Source organism: Macaca nemestrina, chromosome 13 (genome assembly GCF_043159975.1).
Source record: "Macaca nemestrina isolate mMacNem1 chromosome 13, mMacNem.hap1, whole genome shotgun sequence".
Classification (NCBI taxonomy): domain Eukaryota; kingdom Metazoa; phylum Chordata; class Mammalia; order Primates; family Cercopithecidae; genus Macaca; species Macaca nemestrina.
In genome coordinates this window covers 97,375,804-97,393,199 of record NC_092137.1, presented here as the reverse complement: position 1 = coordinate 97,393,199, position 17,396 = coordinate 97,375,804, and positions in this window count along the sequence as shown.

Below are 17,396 nucleotides of genomic sequence, written 5' to 3'. Positions count from 1 at the left end.
GAAATATCCTCCGATAACAAAGAGAAAGAAGCTTTCTGAGAAACTTCTTTGTGTTCTGTGAAATCATCTCACAGAGTTACAGCTTTCCCCTCAAGAAGCCTTTCGCTAAGACAGTTATTGTGGAATTGGCAAAGTGATATTTGGAAGCCCATAGAGGGCTACGGTGAAAAAGGCAATATCCTCAGATGAAATCTGGAAAGAAGCTTTCTGAGAAACTGCTTAGTGTTCTGTTAATTCATCTCACAGAGTTACATCTGTATTTCGTGGATCTCTTTGCTAGCCTTATTTCTGTGGAATCTGAGAACAGATATTTCGGATCCCTTGGAAGATTATAGGGCCAAAGGAAATATCCTCCGATAACAAAGAGAAAGAAGCTTTCTGAGAAACTTCTTTGTGTTCTGTGAAATCATCTCACAGAGTTACAGCTTTCCCCTCAAGAAGCCTTTCACTAAGCCAGTTCTTGTGGAATTGGCAAAGTGATATTTGGAAGCCCATAGAGGGCTATGGTGAAAAAGGAAATATCCTCAGATGAAATCTGGAAAGAAGCTTTCTGAGAAACTGCTTAGTGTTCTGTTAATTCATCTCACAGAGTTACATCTGTGTTTCGTGGATCTCTTTGCTAGCCTTATTTCTGTGGAATCTGAGAACAGATATTTCGGATCCCTTGGAAGACTATAGGGCCAAAGGAAATATCCTCCGATAACAAAGATAAAGAAGCTTTCTGAGAAACTTCTTTGTGTTCTGTGAAATCATCTCACAGAGTTACAGCTTTCCCCTCAAGAAGCCTTTCTCTAAGACAGTTCTTGTGGAATTGGCAAAGTGATATTTGGAAGCCCATAGAGGGCTATGGTGAAAAAGGAAATATCCTCAGATGAAATCTGGAAAGAAGCTTTCTGAGAAACTGCTTTGTGTTCTGTTAATTCATCTCACAGAGTTACATCTGTATTTCGTGGATCTCTTTGCTAGACTTATTTCTGTGGAATCTGAGAACAGATATTTCGGATCCCTTGGAAGACTATAGGGCCAAATGAAATATCCTCCGATAACAAAGAGAAAGAAGCTTTCTGAGAAACTTCTTTGTATTCCGTGAAATCGTCTCACAGAGTTACAGCATTCCCCTCAAGAAGCCTTTTGCTAAGACAGTTCTTGTGGAATTGGCAAAGTGATATTTGGAAGCCACTAGGGGGCTATGGTGAAAAAGGAAATATCCTCACATGAAATCTGGAAAGAAGCTTTCTGAGAAACTGCTTAGTGTTCTGTTAATTCATCTCACAGAGTTACATCTGTATTTCGTGGATCTCTTTGCTAGCCTTATTTCTGTGGAATCTGAGAACAGATATTTCGGATCCCTTGGAAGACTATAGGGCCAAAGGAAATATCCTCCGATAACAAAGAGAAAGAAGCTTTCTGAGAAAATTCTTTGGTTCTGTGAAATCATCTCACAGAGTTACAGCTTTCCCCTCAAGAAGCCTTTCACTAAGACAGTTCTTGTGGAATTGGAAAAGTGATATTTGGAAGCCTATAGAGGGCTATGGTGAAAAAGGAAATATCCTCAGATGAAATCTGGAAAGAAGCTTTCTGAGAAACTGCTTTGTGTTCTGTTAATTCATCTCACAGAGTTACATGTGTATTTCGTGGATCTCTTTGCTAGCCTTATTTCTGTGGAATCTGAGAACAGATATTTCGAATCCCTTGGAAGACTATAGGGCCAAATGAAATATCCTCCGATAACAAAGAGAAAGAAGCTTTCTGAGAAACTTCTTTGTGTTCTGTGAAATCATCTCACAGAGTTACAGCATTCCCCTCAAAAAAGCCTTTCGCTAAGACAGTGCTTGTGGAATTGGCAAAGTGATATTTGGAAGCCCATAGAGGGCTATGATGAAAAAGGAAATATCCTCAGATGAAATCTGGAAAGAAGCATTCTGAGAAACTGCTTAGTGTTCTGTTAATTCATCTCACAGAGTTACATCTGTATTTCGTGGATCTCTTTGCTAGCCTTATTTCTGTGGAATCTGAGAACAGATATTGCGGATCCCTTGGAAGACTACAGGGCCAAAGGAAATATCCTCCGATAACAAAGAGAAAGAAGCTTTCTGAGAAACTTCTTTGTGTTCTGTGAAATCATCTCACAGAGTTACAGCTTTCCCCTCAAGAAGCCTTTCGCTAAGACAGTTCTTGTGGAATTGGCAAGGTGATATTTGGAAGCCCATAGAGGGCTATGGTGAAAAAGGAAATATCCTCAGATGACATCTGGAAGGAAGCTTTCTGAGAAACTGCTTGGTGTTCTGTTAATTCATCTCACAGAGTTACATCTGTATTTCGTGGATCTCTTTGCTAGCCTTATTTCTGTGGAATCTGAGAACAGATATTTCAGATCCCTTGGAAGACTATAGGGCCAAAGGAAATATCCTCCGATAACAAAGAGAAAGAAGCTTTCTGAGAAACTTCTTTGTGTTCTGTGAAATCATCTCACAGAGTTACAGCTTTCCCCTCAAGAAGCCTTTCGCTAAGACAGTTCTTGTGGAATTGGCAAAGTGATATTTGGAAGCCAATAGAGGGCTATGGTGAAAAAGGAAATATCCTCAGATGAAATGTGGAAAGAAGCTTTCTGAGAAACTGCTTAGTGTTCTGTTAATTCATCTCACAGAGTTACATCTGTATTTCGTGGATCTCTTTGCTAGCCTTATTTCTGTGGAATCTGAGAACAGATATTTCGGATCACTTGGAAGACTATAGGGCCAAAGGAAATATCCTCCGATAACAAAGAGAAAGAAGCTTTCTGAGAAACTTCTTTGTGTTCTGTGAAATCATCTCACAGAGTTACAGCTTTCCCCTCAAGAAGCCTTTCGCTAAGACAGTTCTTGTGGAATTGGCAAAGTGATATTTGGAAGCCCATAGAGGGCTACGGTGAAAAAGGCAATATCCTCAGATGAAATCTGGAAAGAAGCTTTCTGAGAAACTGCTTAGTGTTCTGTTAATTCATCTCACAGAGTTACATCTGTATTTCGTGGATCTCTTTGCTAGCCTTATTTCTGTGGAATCTGAGAACAGATATTTCGGATCCCTTGGAAGATTATAGGGCCAAAGGAAATATCCTCCGATAACAAAGAGAAAGAAGCTTTCTGAGAAACTTCTTTGTGTTCTGTGAAATCATCTCACAGAGTTACAGCTTTCCCCTCAAGAAGCCTTTCGCTAAGCCAGTTCTTGTGGAATTGGCAAAGTGATATTTGGAAGCCCATAGAGGGCTATGGTGAAAAAGGAAATATCCTCAGATGAAATCTGGAAAGAAGCTTTCTGAGAAACTGCTTAGTGTTCTGTTAATTCATCTCACAGAGTTACATCTGTATTTCGTGGATCTCTTTGCTAGCCTTATTTCTGTGGAATCTGAGAACAGATATTTCGGATCCCTTGGAAGACTATAGGGCCAAAGGAAATATCCTCCGATAACAAAGATAAAGAAGCTTTCTGAGAAACTTTTTTGTGTTCTGTGAAATCATCTCACAGAGTTACAGCTTTCCCCTCAAGAAGCCTTTCTCTAAGACAGTTCTTGTGGAATTGGAAAAGTGATATTTGGAAGCCCATAGAGGGCTATGGTGAAAAAGGAAATATCCTCAGATGAAATCTGGAAAGAAGCTTTCTGAGAAACTGCTTTGTGTTCTGTTAATTCATCTCACAGAGTTACATCTGTATTTCGTGGATCTCTTTGCTAGCCTTATTTCTGTGGAATCTGAGAACAGATATTTCGGATCCCTTGGAAGACTATAGGGCCAAATGAAATATCCTCCGATAACAAAGAGAAAGAAGCTTTCTGAGAAACATCTTTGTGTTCTGTGAAATCATCTCACAGAGTTACAGCATTCCCCTCAAAAAGCCTTTCGCTAAGACAGTGCTTGTGGAATTGGCAAAGTGATATTTGGAAGCCCATAGAGGTCTATGGTGAAAAAGGAAATATCCTCAGATGACATCTGGAAAGAAGCTTTCTGAGAAACTGCTTAGTGTTCTGTTAATTCATCTCACAGAGTTACATCTGTATTTCGTGGATCTCTTTGCTAGCCTTATTTCTGTGGAATCTGAGAACAGATATTTCGGATCCCTTGGAAGACTATAGGGCCAAATGAAATATCCTCGGATAACAAACAGAAAGAAGCTTTCTGAGGAAATTCTTTGTGTTCTGTGAAATCATATCACAGAGTTACAGCATTCCCCTCAAGAAGTCTTTCGCTAAGACAGTTCTTGTGGAATTGGCAAAGTGATATTTGGAAGCCCATAGAGGGCTATGGTGAAAAAGGAAATATCCTCACATGAAATGTGGAAAGAAGCTTTCTGAGAAACTGCTTAGTGTTCTGTTAATTCATCTCACAGAGTTACATCTGTATTTCGTGGATCTCTTTGCTAGCCTTATTTCTGTGGAATCTGAGAACAGATATTTCGGATTCCTTGGAAGACTATAGGGCCAAAGGAAATATCCTCCGATAACAAAGAGAAAGAAGCTTTCTGAGAAACTTCTTTGTGTTCTGTGAAATCATCTCACAGAGTTACAGCTTTCCCCTCAAGAAGCCTTTCGCTAAGACAGTTCTTGTGGAATTGGCAAAGTGATATTTGGAAGCCCAGAGAGGGCTATGGTGAAAAAGGAAATATCCTCAGATGAAATCTGGAAAGAAGCTTTCTGAGAAACTGCTTAGTGTTCTGTGAATTCATCTCACAGAGTTATATCTGTATTTCGTGGATCTCTTTGCTAGCCTTATTTCTGTGGAATCTGAGAACAGATATTTCGGATCCCTTTGAAGACTATAGGGCCAAAGGAAATATCCTCCGATAACAAACAGAAAGAAGCTTTCTGAGAAACTTCTTTGTGTTCCGTGAAATCATCTCACAGAGTTACAGCTTTCCCCTCAAGAAGCCTTTCGCTAAGACAGTTCTTGTGGAATTGGCAAAGTGATATTTGGAAGCCACTAGGGGGCTATGATGAAAAAGGAAATATCCTCACATGAAATCTGGAAAGAAGCTTTCTGAGAAACTGCTTAGTGTTCTGTTAATTAATCTCACAGACTTACATCTGTATTTCGTGGATCTCTTTGCTAGCCTTATTTCTGTGGAATCTGAGAACAGATATTTCGGATCCCTTGGAAGACTATAGGGCCAAAGGAAATATCCTCCGATAACAAACAGAAAGAAGCTTTCTGAGAAACTTCTTTGTGTTCTGTGAAATTATCTCACAGAGTTACAGCTTTCACCTCAAGAAGCCTTTCGCTAAGACAGTTCTTGTGGAATTGGCAAAGTGATATTTGGAAGCCCATAGAGGGCTATGGTGAAAAAGGAAATATCCTCAGATGAAATCTGGAAAGAAGCTTTCTGAGAAACTGCTTAGTGTTCTGTTAATTCATCTCACAGACTTACATCTGTATTTCGTGGATCTCTTTGCTAGCCTTATTTCTGTGGTATCTGAGAACAGATATTTCGGATCCCTTGGAAGACTATAGGGCCAAAGGAAATATCCTCCGATAACAAAGAGAAAGAAGCTTTCTGAGAAATTTCTTTGTGTTCTGTGAAATCATCTCACAGAGTTACAGCTTTCCCCTCAAGAAGCCTTTCCCTAAGACAGTTCTTGTGGAATTGGCAAAGTGATATTTGGAAGCTCATAGAGGGCTATGGTGAAAAAGGAAATATCCTCCGATGAAATGTGGAAAGAAGCTTTCTGAGAAACTGCTTAGTGTTCTGTTAATTCATCTCACAGAGTTACATCTGTATTTCGTGGATCTCTTTGCTAGCCTTATTTCTGTGGAATCTGAGAACAGATATTTCGGATCCCTTGGAAGACTATAGGGCCAAAGGAAATATCCTCCGATAACAAAGAGAAAGAAGCTTTCTGAGAAACTTCTTTGTGTTCTGTGAAATCATCTCACAGAGATACAGCTTTCCCCTCAAGAAGCCTTTCGCTAAGACAGTTCTTGTGGAATTGGCAAAGTGATATTTGGAAGCCCATAGAGGGCTATGGTGAAAAAGGAAATATCCTCAGATGAAATGTGGAAAGAAGCTTTCTGAGAAACTGCTTAGTGTTCTGTTAATTCATCTCACAGAGTTACATCTGTATTTCGTGGATCTCTTTGCTAGCGTTATTTCTGTGGAATCTGAGAACAGATATTTCGGATCCCTTGGAAGACTATAGGGCCAAAGGAAATATCCTCCGATAACAAACAGAAAGAAGCTTTCTGAGAAACTTCTTTGTGTTCTGTGAAATCATCTCACAGAGTTACAGCTTTCCCCTCAAGAAGCCTTTCGCTAAGACAGTTCTTGTGGAATTGGCAAAGTGATATTTGGAAGCCCATAGAGGGCTATGGTGAAAAAGGAAATATCCTCACATGAAATCTGGAAAGAAGCTTTCTGAGAAACTGCTTAGTGTTCTGTTAATTCATCTCACAGAGTTACATCTGTATTTCGTGGATCTCTTTGCTAGCCTTATTTCTGTGGAATCTGAGAACAGATATTTCGGATCCCTTGGAAGACTATAGGGCCAAAGGAAATATCCTCCGATAACAAAGAGAAAGAAGCTTTCTGAGAAACTTCTTTGTGTTCTGTGAAATCATCTCACAGAGTTACAGCTTTCCCCTCAAGAAGCCTTTCGCTAAGACAGTTCTTGTGGAATTGGCAAAGTGATATTTGGAAGCCCATAGAGGGCTATGGTGAAAAAGGAAATATCCTCAGATGAAATGTGGAAAGAAACTTTCTGAGAAACTGCTTAGTGTTCTGTTAATTCATCTCACAGAGTTACATCTGTATTTCGTGGTTCTCTTTGCTAGCCTTATTTCTGTGGAATCTGAGAACAGATATTTCGGATTCCTTGGAAGACTATAGGGCCAAAGGAAATATCCTCCGATAACAAAGAGAAAGAAGCTTTCTGAGAAACTTCTTTGTGTTCTGTGAAATCATCTCACAGAGTTACAGCTTTCCCCTCAAAGAGCCTTTCGCTAAGACAGTTCTTGTGGAATTGGCAAAGTGATATTTGGAAGCCCAGAGAGGGCTATGGTGAAAAAGGAAATATCCTCAGATGAAATCTGGAAAGAAGCTTTCTGAGAAACTGCTTAGTGTTCTGTGAATTCATCTCACAGTGTTATATCTGTATTTCGTGGATCTCTTTGCTAGCCTTATTTCTGTGGAATCTGAGAACAGATATTTCGGATCCCTTTGAAGACTATAGGGCCAAAGGAAATATCCTCCGATAACAAACAGAAAGAAGCTTTCTGAGAAATTTCTTTGTGTTCCGTGAAATCATCTCACAGAGTTACAGCTTTCCCCTCAAGAAGCCTTTCGCTAAGACAGTTCTTGTGGAATTGGCAAAGTGATATTTGGAAGCCACTAGGGGGCTATGGTGAAAAAGGAAATATCCTCACATGAAATCTGGAAAGAAGCTTTCTGAGAAACTGCTTAGTGTTCTGTTAATTCATCTCACAGACTTACATCTGTATTTCGTGGATCTCTTTGCTAGCCTTATTTCTGTGGAATCTGAGAACAGATATTTCGGATCCCTTGGAAGACTATAGGGCCAAAGGAAATATCCTCCGATAACAAAGAGAAAGAAGCTTTCTGAGAAACTTCTTTGTGTTCTGTGAAATCATCTCACAGAGTTACAGCTTTCCCCTCAAGAAGCCTTTCGCTAAGACAGTTCTTGTGGAATTGGCAAGGTGATATTTGGAAGCCCATAGAGGGCTATGGTGAAAAAGGAAATATCCTCAGATGAAATCTGGAAGGAAGCTTTCTGAGAAACTGCTTAGTGTTCTCTTAATTCATCTCACAGAGTTACATCTGTATTTCGTGGATCTCTTTGCTAGCCTTATTTCTGTGGAATCTGAGAACAGATATTTCGGATCCCTTGGAAGACTATAGGGCCAAAGGAAATATCCTCCGATAACAAAGAGAAAGAAGCTTTCTGAGAAACTTCTTTGTGTTCTGAGAAATCATCTCACAGAGTTACAGCTTTCCCCTCAAGAAGCCTTTCGCTAAGACAGTTCTTGTGGAATTGGCAAAGTGATATTTGGAAGCCCATAGAGGGCTATGGTGAAAAAGGAAATATCCTCAGATGAAATGTGGAAAGAAGCTTTCTGAGAAACTGCTTAGTGTTCTGTTAATTCATCTCACAGAGTTACATCTGTATTTCGTGGTTCTCTTTGCTAGCCTTATTTCTGTGGAATCTGAGAACAGATATTTCGGATTCCTTGGAAGACTATAGGGCCAAAGGAAATATCCTCCGATAACAAAGAGAAAGAAGCTTTCTGAGAAACTTCTTTGTGTTCTGTGAAATCATCTCACAGAGTTACAGCTTTCCCCTCAAGAAGCCTTTCGCTAAGACAGTTCTTGTGGAATTGGCAAAGTGATATTTGGAAGCCCAGAGAGGGCTATGGTGAAAAAGGAAATATCCTCAGATGAAATCTGGAAAGAAGCTTTCTGAGAAACTGCTTAGTGTTCTGTGAATTCATCTCACAGTGTTATATCTGTATTTCGTGGATCTCTTTGCTAGCCTTATTTCTGTGGAATCTGAGAACAGATATTTCGGATCCCTTTGAAGACTATAGGGCCAAAGGAAATATCCTCCGATAACAAACAGAAAGAAGCTTTCTGAGAAACTTCTTTGTGTTCCGTGAAATCATCTCACAGAGTTACAGCTTTCCCCTCAAGAAGCCTTTCGCTAAGACAGTTCTTGTGGAATTGGCAAAGTGATATTTGGAAGCCACTAGGGGGCTATGGTGAAAAAGGAAATATCCTCAGATGAAATCTGGAAAGAAGCTTTCTGAGAAACTGCTTAGTGTTCTGTTAATTCATCTCACAGAGTTACATCTGTATTTCGTGGATCTCTTTGCTAGCCTTATTTCTGTGGAATCTGAGAACAGATATTTCGGATCCCTTGGAAGACTATAGGGCCAAAGGAAATATCCTCCGATAACAAACAGAAAGAAGCTTTCTGAGAAACTTCTTTGTGTTCTGTGAAATTATCTCACAGAGTTACAGCTTTCACCTCAAGAAGCCTTTCGCTAAGACAGTTCTTGTGGAATTGGCAAAGTGATATTTGGAAGCCCATAGAGGGCTATGGTGAAAAAGGAAATATCCTCAGATGAAATCTGGAAAGAAGCTTTCTGAGAAACTGCTTAGTGTTCTGTTAATTCATCTCACAGACTTACATCTGTATTTCGTGGATCTCTTTGCTAGCCTTATTTCTGTGGAATCTGAGAACAGATATTTCGGATCCCTTGGAAGACTATAGGGCCAAAGGAAATAACCTCCGATAACAAACAGAAGGAAGCTTTCTGAGAAACTTCTTTGTGTTCTGTGAAATCATCTCACAGAGTTACAGCTTTCCCCTCAAGAAGCCTTTCGCTAAGACAGTTCTTGTGGAATTGGCAAAGTGATATTTGGAAGCCCATAGAGGGCTATGGTGAAAAAGGAAATATCCTCACATGAAATCTGGAAAGAAGCTTTCTGAGAAACTGCTTAGTGTTCTGTTAATTCATCTCACAGAGTTACATCTGTATTTCGTGGATCTCTTTGCTAGCCTTATTTCTGTGGAATCTGAGAACAGATATTTCGGATCCCTTGGAAGACTATAGGGCCAAAGGAAATATCCTCCGATAACAAAGAGAAAGAAGCTTTCTGAGAAACTTCTTTGTGTTCTGTGAAATCATCTCACAGAGTTACAGCTTTCCCCTCAAGAAGCCTTTCGCTAAGACAGTTCTTGTGGAATTGGCAAGGTGATATTTCGAAGCCCATAGAGGGCTATGGTGAAAAAGGAAATATCCTCAGATGACATCTGGAAGGAAGCTTTCTGAGAAACTGCTTAGTGTTCTCTTAATTCATCTCACAGAGTTACATCTGTATTTCGTGGATCTCTTTGCTAGCCTTATTTCTGTGGAATCTGAGAACAGATATTTCGGATCCCTTGGAAGACTATAGGGCCAAAGGAAATATCCTCCGATAACAAAGAGAAAGAAGCTTTCTGAGAAACTTCTTTGTGTTCTGAGAAATCATCTCACAGAGTTACAGCTTTCCCCTCAAGAAGCCTTTCGCTAAGACAGTTCTTGTGGAATTGGCAAAGTGATATTTGGAAGCCCATAGAGGGCTATGGTGAAAAAGGAAATATCCTCAGATGAAATGTGGAAAGAAGCTTTCTGAGAAACTGCTTAGTGTTCTGTTAATTCATCTCACAGAGTTACATTTGTATTTCGTGGATCTCTTTGCTAGCCTTATTTCTGTGGAATCTGAGAACAGATATTTCGGATTCCTTGGAAGACTCTAGGGCCAAAGGAAATATCCTCCGATAACAAAGAGAAAGAAGCTTTCTGAGAAACTTCTTTGTGTTCTGTGAAATCATCTCACAGAGTTACAGCTTTCCCCTCAAGAAGCCTTTCGCTAAGACAGTTCTTGTGGAATTCGCAAGGTGATATTTGGAAGCCCATAGAGGGCTATGGTGAAAAAGGAAATATCCTCAGATGACATCTGGAAGGAAGCTTTCTGAGAAACTGCTTAGTGTTCTCTTAATTCATCTCACAGAGTTACATCTGTATTTCGTGGATCTCTTTGCTAGCCTTATTTCTGTGGAATCTGAGAACAGATATTTCGGATCCCTTGGAAGACTATAGGGCCAAAGGAAATATCCTCCGATAACAAAGAGAAAGAAGCTTTCTGAGAAACTTCTTTGTGTTCTGAGAAATCATCTCACAGAGTTACAGCTTTCCCCTCAAGAAGCCTTTCGCTAAGACAGTTCTTGTGGAATTGGCAAAGTGATATTTGGAAGCCCATAGAGGGCTGTGGTGAAAAAGGAAATATCCTCAGATGAAATGTGGAATGAAGCTTTCTGAGAAACTGCTTAGTGTTCTGTTAATTCATCTCACAGAGTTACATCTGTATTTCGTGGATCTCTTTGCTAGCCTTATTTCTGTGGAATCTGAGAACAGATATTTCGGATCCCTTGGAAGACTATAGGGCCAAAGGAAATATCCTCCGATAACAAAGAGAAAGAAGCTTTCTGAGAAACTTCTTTGTGTTCTGTGAAATCATCTCACAGAGTTACAGCTTTCCCCTCAAGAAGCCTTTCGCTAAGACAGTTCTTGTGGAATTGGCAAGGTGATATTTGGAAGCCCATAGAGGGCTATGGTGAAAAAGGAAATATCCTCAGATGACATCTGGAAGGAAGCTTTCTGAGAAACTGCTTAGTGTTCTGTTAATTCATCTCACAGAGTTACATCTGTATTTCGTGGATCTCTTTGCTAGCCTTATTTCTGTGGAATCTGAGAACAGATATTTCGGATCCCTTGGAAGACTATAGGGCCAAAGGAAATATCCTCCGATAACAAAGAGAAAGAAGCTTTCTGAGAAACTTCTTTGTGTTCTGTGAAATCATCTCACAGAGTTACAGCTTTCCCCTCAAGAAGCCTTTCTCTAAGACAGTTCTTGTGGAATTGGAAAAGTGATATTTGGAAGCCCATAGAGGGCTATGGTGAAAAAGGAAATATCCTCACATGAAATCTGGAAAGAAGCTTTCTGAGAAACTGCTTTGTGTTCTGTTAATTCATCTCACAGAGTTATATCTGTATTTCGTGGATCTCTTTGCTAGCCTTATTTCTGTGGAATCTGAGAACAGATATTTCGGATCCCTTGGAAGACTATAGGGCCAAATGAAATATCCTCCGATAACAAAGAGAAAGAAGCTTTCTGAGAAACATCTTTGTGTTCTGTGAAATCATCTCACAGAGTTACAGCATTCCCCTCAAAAAGCCTTTCGCTAAGACAGTGCTTGTGGAATTGGCAAAGTGATATTTGGAAGCCCATAGAGGGCTATGGTGAAAAAGGAAATATCCTCAGATGAAATCTGGAAAGAAGCTTTCTGAGAAACTGCTTAGTGTTCTGTTAATTCATCTCACAGAGTTACATCTGTATTTCGTGGATCTCTTTGCTAGCCTTATTTCTGTGGAATCTGAGAACAGATATTTCGGATCCCTTGGAAGACTATAGAGCCAAATGAAATATCCTCGGATAACAAACAGAAAGAAGCTTTCTGAGGAAATTCTTTGTGTTCTGTGAAATCATCTCACAGAGTTACAGCATTCCCCTCAAGAAGCCTTTCGCTAAGACAGTTCTTGTGGAATTGGCAAAGTGATATTTGGAAGCCCATAGAGGGCTATGGTGAAAAAGGAAATATCCTCAGATGAAATGTGGAAAGAAGCTTTCTGAGAAACTGCTTAGTGTTCTGTTAATTCATCTCACAGAGTTACATCTGTATTTCGTGGATCTCTTTGCTAGCCTTATTTCTGTGGAATCTGAGAACAGATATTTCGGATCCCTTGGAAGACTATAGGGCCAAAGGAAATATCCTCCGATAACAAACAGAAAGAAGCTTTCTGAGAAACTTCTTTGTGTTCCGTGAAATCATCTCACAGAGTTACAGCTTTCCCCTCAAGAAGCCTTTCGCTAAGACAGTTCTTGTGGAATTGGCAAAGTGATATTTGGAAGCCACTAGGGGGCTCTGGTGAAAAAGGAAATATCCTCACATGAAATCTGGAAAGAAGCTTTCTGAGAAACTGCTTAGTGTTCTGTTAATTCATCTCACAGAGTTACATCTGTATTTCGTGGATCTCTTTGCTAGCCTTATTTCTGTGGAATCTGAGAACAGATATTTCGGATCCCTTGGAAGACTATAGGGCCAAAGGAAATATCCTCCGATAACAAAGAGAAAGAAGCTTTCTGAGAAACTTCTTTGTGTTCTGTGAAATTATCTCACAGAGTTACAGCTTTCACCTCAAGAAGCCTTTCGCTAAGACAGTTCTTGTGGAATTGGCAAAGTGATATTTGGAAGCCCATAGAGGGCTATGGTGAAAAAGGAAATATCCTCACATGAAATCTGGAAAGAAGCTTTCTGAGAAACTGCTTAGTGTTCTGTTAATTCATCTCACAGAGTTACATCTGTATTTCGTGGATCTCTTTGCTAGCCTTATTTCTGTGGAATCTGAGAACAGATATTTCGGATCCCTTGGAAGACTATAGGGCCAAAGGAAATATCCTCCGATAACAAAGATAAAGAAGCTTTCTGAGAAACTTCTTTGTGTTCTGTGAAATCATCTCACAGAGTTACAGCTTTCCCCTCAAGAAGCCTTTCTCTAAGACAGTTCTTGTGGAATTGGAAAAGTGATATTTGGAAGCCCATAGAGGGCTATGGTGAAAAAGGAAATATCCTCACATGAAATCTGGAAAGAAGCTTTCTGAGAAACTGCTTTGTGTTCTGTTAATTCATCTCACAGAGTTACATCTGTATTTCGTGGATCTCTTTGCTAGCCTTATTTCTGTGGAATCTGAGAACAGATATTTCGGATCCCTTGGAAGACAATAGGGCCAAATGAAATATCCTCGGATAACAAACAGAAAGAAGCTTTCTGAGGAAATTCTTTGTGTTCTGTGAAATCATCTCACAGAGTTACAGCTTTCCCCTCAAGAAGCCTTTCGCTAAGACAGTTCTTGTGGAATTGGCAAAGTGATATTTGGAAGCCCATAGAGGGCTATGGTGAAAAAGGAATTTTCCTCACATGAAATCTGGAAAGAAGCTTTCTGAGAAACTGCTTAGTGTTCTGTTAATTCATCTCACAGAGTTACATCTGTATTTCGTGGATCTCTTTGCTAGCCTTATTTCTGTGGAATCTGAGAACAGATATTTCGGATCCCTTGGAAGACTATAGGGCCAAAGGAAATATCCTCCGATAACAAAGAGAAAGAAGCTTTCTGAGAAACTTCTTTGTGTTCTGTGAAATCATCTCACAGAGTTACAGCTTTCCCCTCAAGAAGCCTTTCGCTAAGATAGTTCTTGTGGAATTGGCAAAGTGATATTTGGAAGCCCAGAGAGGGCTATGGTGAAAAAGGAAATATCCTCAGATGAAATCTGGAAAGAAGCTTTCTGAGAAACTGCTTAGTGTTCTGTGAATTCATCTCACAGAGTTACATCTGTATTTCGTGGATCTCTTTGCTAGCCTTATTTCTGTGGAATCTGAGAACAGATATTTCGGATCCCTTGGAAGACTATAGGGCCAAAGGAAATATCCTCCGATAAGAAACAGAAAGAAGCTTTCTGAGAAACTTCTTTGTGTTCCGTGAAATCATCTCACAGAGTTACAGCTTTCCCCTCAAGAAGCCTTTCGCTAAGACAGTTCTTGTGGAATTGGCAAAGTGATATTTGGAAGCCACTAGGGGGCTATGGTGAAAAAGGAAATATCCTCACATGAAATCTGGAAAGAAGCTTTCTGAGAAACTGCTTAGTGTTCTGTTAATTCATCTCACAGACTTACATCTGTATTTCGTGGATCTCTTTGCTAGCCTTATTTCTGTGGAATCTGAGAACAGATATTTCGGATCCCTTGGAAGACTATAGGGCCAAAGGAAATATCCTCCGATAACAAAGAGAAAGAAGCTTTCTGAGAAACTTCTTTGTGTTCTGTGAAATCATCTCACAGAGTTACAGCTTTCCCCTCAAGAAGCCTTTCACTAAGACAGTTCTTGTGGAATTGGAAAAGTGATACTTGGAAGCCCATAGAGGGCTATGGTGAAAAAGGAAATATCCTCAGATGAAATCTGGAAAGAAGCTTTCTGAGAAACTGCTTAGTGTTCTGTTAATTCATCTCACAGAGTTACATCTGTATTTCGTGGATCTCTTTGCTAGCCTTATTTCTGTGGAATCTGAGAACAGATATTTCGGATCCCTTGGAAGACTATAGGGCCAAATGAAATATCCTCGGATAACAAACAGAAAGAAGCTTTCTGAGGAAATTCTTTGTGTTCTGTGAAATCATCTCACAGAGTTACAGCATTCCCCTCAAGAAGCCTTTCGCTAAGACAGTGCTTGTGGAATTGGCAAAGTGATATTTGGAAGCCCATAGAGGGCTATGGTGAAAAAGGAATTATCCTCACATGAAATCTGTAAAGAAGCTTTCTGAGAAACTGCTTAGTGTTCTGTTAATTCATCTCACAGAGTTACATCTGTATTTCGTGGATCTCTTTGCTAGCCTTATTTCTGTGGAATCTGAGAACAGATATTTCGGATCCCTTGGAAGACTATAGGGCCAAAGGAAATATCCTCCGATAACAAAGAGAAAGAAGCTTTCTGAGAAACTTCTTTGTGTTCTGTGAAATCATCTCACTGAGTTACAGCTTTCCCCTCAAGAAGCCTTCGCTAAGACAGTTCTTGTGGAATTGGCAAGGTGATATTTGGAAGCCCATAGAGGGCTATGGTGAAAAAGGAAATATCCTCAGATGACATCTGGAAGGAAGCTTTCTGAGAAACTGCTTAGTGTTCTGTTAATTCATCTCACAGAGTTACATCTGTATTTCGTGGATCTCTTTGCTAGCCTTATTTCTGTGGAATCTGAGAACAGATATTTCGGATCCCTTGGAAGACTATAGGGCCAAAGGAAATATCCTCCGATAACAAAGAGAAAGAAGCTTTCTGAGAAACTTCTTTGTGTTCTGTGAAATCATCTCACAGAGTTACAGCTTTCCCCTCAAGAAGCCTTTCGCTAAGACAGTTCTTGTGGAATTGGCAAGGTGATATTTGGAAGCCCATAGAGGGCTATGGTGAAAAAGGAAATATCCTCAGATGACATCTGGAAGGAAGCTTTCTGAGAAACTGCTTGGTGTTCTGTTAATTCATCTCACAGAGTTACATCTGTATTTCGTGGATCTCTTTGCTAGCCTTATTTCTGTGGAATCTGAGAACAGATATTTCGGATCCCTTGGAAGACTATAGGGCCAAAGGAAATATCCTCCGATAACAAAGAGAAAGAAGCTTTCTGAGAAACTTCTTTGTGTTCTGTGAAATCATCTCACAGAGTTACAGCTTTCCCCTCAAGAAGCCTTTCGCTAAGACAGTTCTTGTGGAATTGGCAAAGTGATATTTGGAAGCCCATAGAGGGCTATGGTGAAAAAGGAAATATCCTCACATGAAATCTGGAAAGAAGCTTTCTGAGAAACTGCTTAGTGTTCTGTTAATTCATCTCACAGAGTTACATCTGTATTTCGTGGATCTCTTTGCTAGCCTTATTTCTGTGGAATCTGAGAACAGATATTTCGGATCCCTTGGAAGACTATAGGGCCAAAGGAAATATCCTCCGATAACAAAGATAAAGAAGCTTTCTGAGAAACTTCTTTGTGTTCTGTGAAATCATCTCACAGAGTTACAGCTTTCCCCTCAAGAAGCCTTTCTCTAAGACAGTTCTTGTGGAATTGGAAAAGTGATATTTGGAAGCCCATAGAGGGCTATGGTGAAAAAGGAAATATCCTCACATGAAATCTGGAAAGAAGCTTTCTGAGAAACTGCTTTGTGTTCTGTTAATTCATCTCACAGAGTTACATCTGTATTTCGTGGATCTCTTTGCTAGCCTTATTTCTGTGGAATCTGAGAACAGATATTTCGGATCCCTTGGAAGACAATAGGGCCAAATGAAATATCCTCGGATAACAAACAGAAAGAAGCTTTCTGAGGAAATTCTTTGTGTTCTGTGAAATCATCTCACAGAGTTACAGCTTTCCCCTCAAGAAGCCTTTCGCTAAGACAGTTCTTGTGGAATTGGCAAAGTGATATTTGGAAGCCCATAGAGGGCTATGGTGAAAAAGGAATTTTCCTCACATGAAATCTGGAAAGAAGCTTTCTGAGAAACTGCTTAGTGTTCTGTTAATTCATCTCACAGAGTTACATCTGTATTTCGTGGATCTCTTTGCTAGCCTTATTTCTGTGGAATCTGAGAACAGATATTTCGGATCCCTTGGAAGACTATAGGGCCAAAGGAAATATCCTCCGATAACAAAGAGAAAGAAGCTTTCTGAGAAACTTCTTTGTGTTCTGTGAAATCATCTCACAGAGTTACAGCTTTCCCCTCAAGAAGCCTTTCGCTAAGACAGTTCTTGTGGAATTGGCAAAGTGATATTTGGAAGCCCAGAGAGGGCTATGGTGAAAAAGGAAATATCCTCAGATGAAATCTGGAAAGAAGCTTTCTGAGAAACTGCTTAGTGTTCTGTGAATTCATCTCACAGAGTTACATCTGTATTTCGTGGATCTCTTTGCTAGCCTTATTTCTGTGGAATCTGAGAACAGATATTTCGGATCCCTTGGAAGACTATAGGGCCAAAGGAAATATCCTCCGATAAGAAACAGAAAGAAGCTTTCTGAGAAACTTCTTTGTGTTCCGTGAAATCATCTCACAGAGTTACAGCTTTCCCCTCAAGAAGCCTTTCGCTAAGACAGTTCTTGTGGAATTGGCAAAGTGATATTTGGAAGCCACTAGGGGGCTATGGTGAAAAAGGAAATATCCTCACATGAAATCTGGAAAGAAGCTTTCTGAGAAACTGCTTAGTGTTCTGTTAATTCATCTCACAGA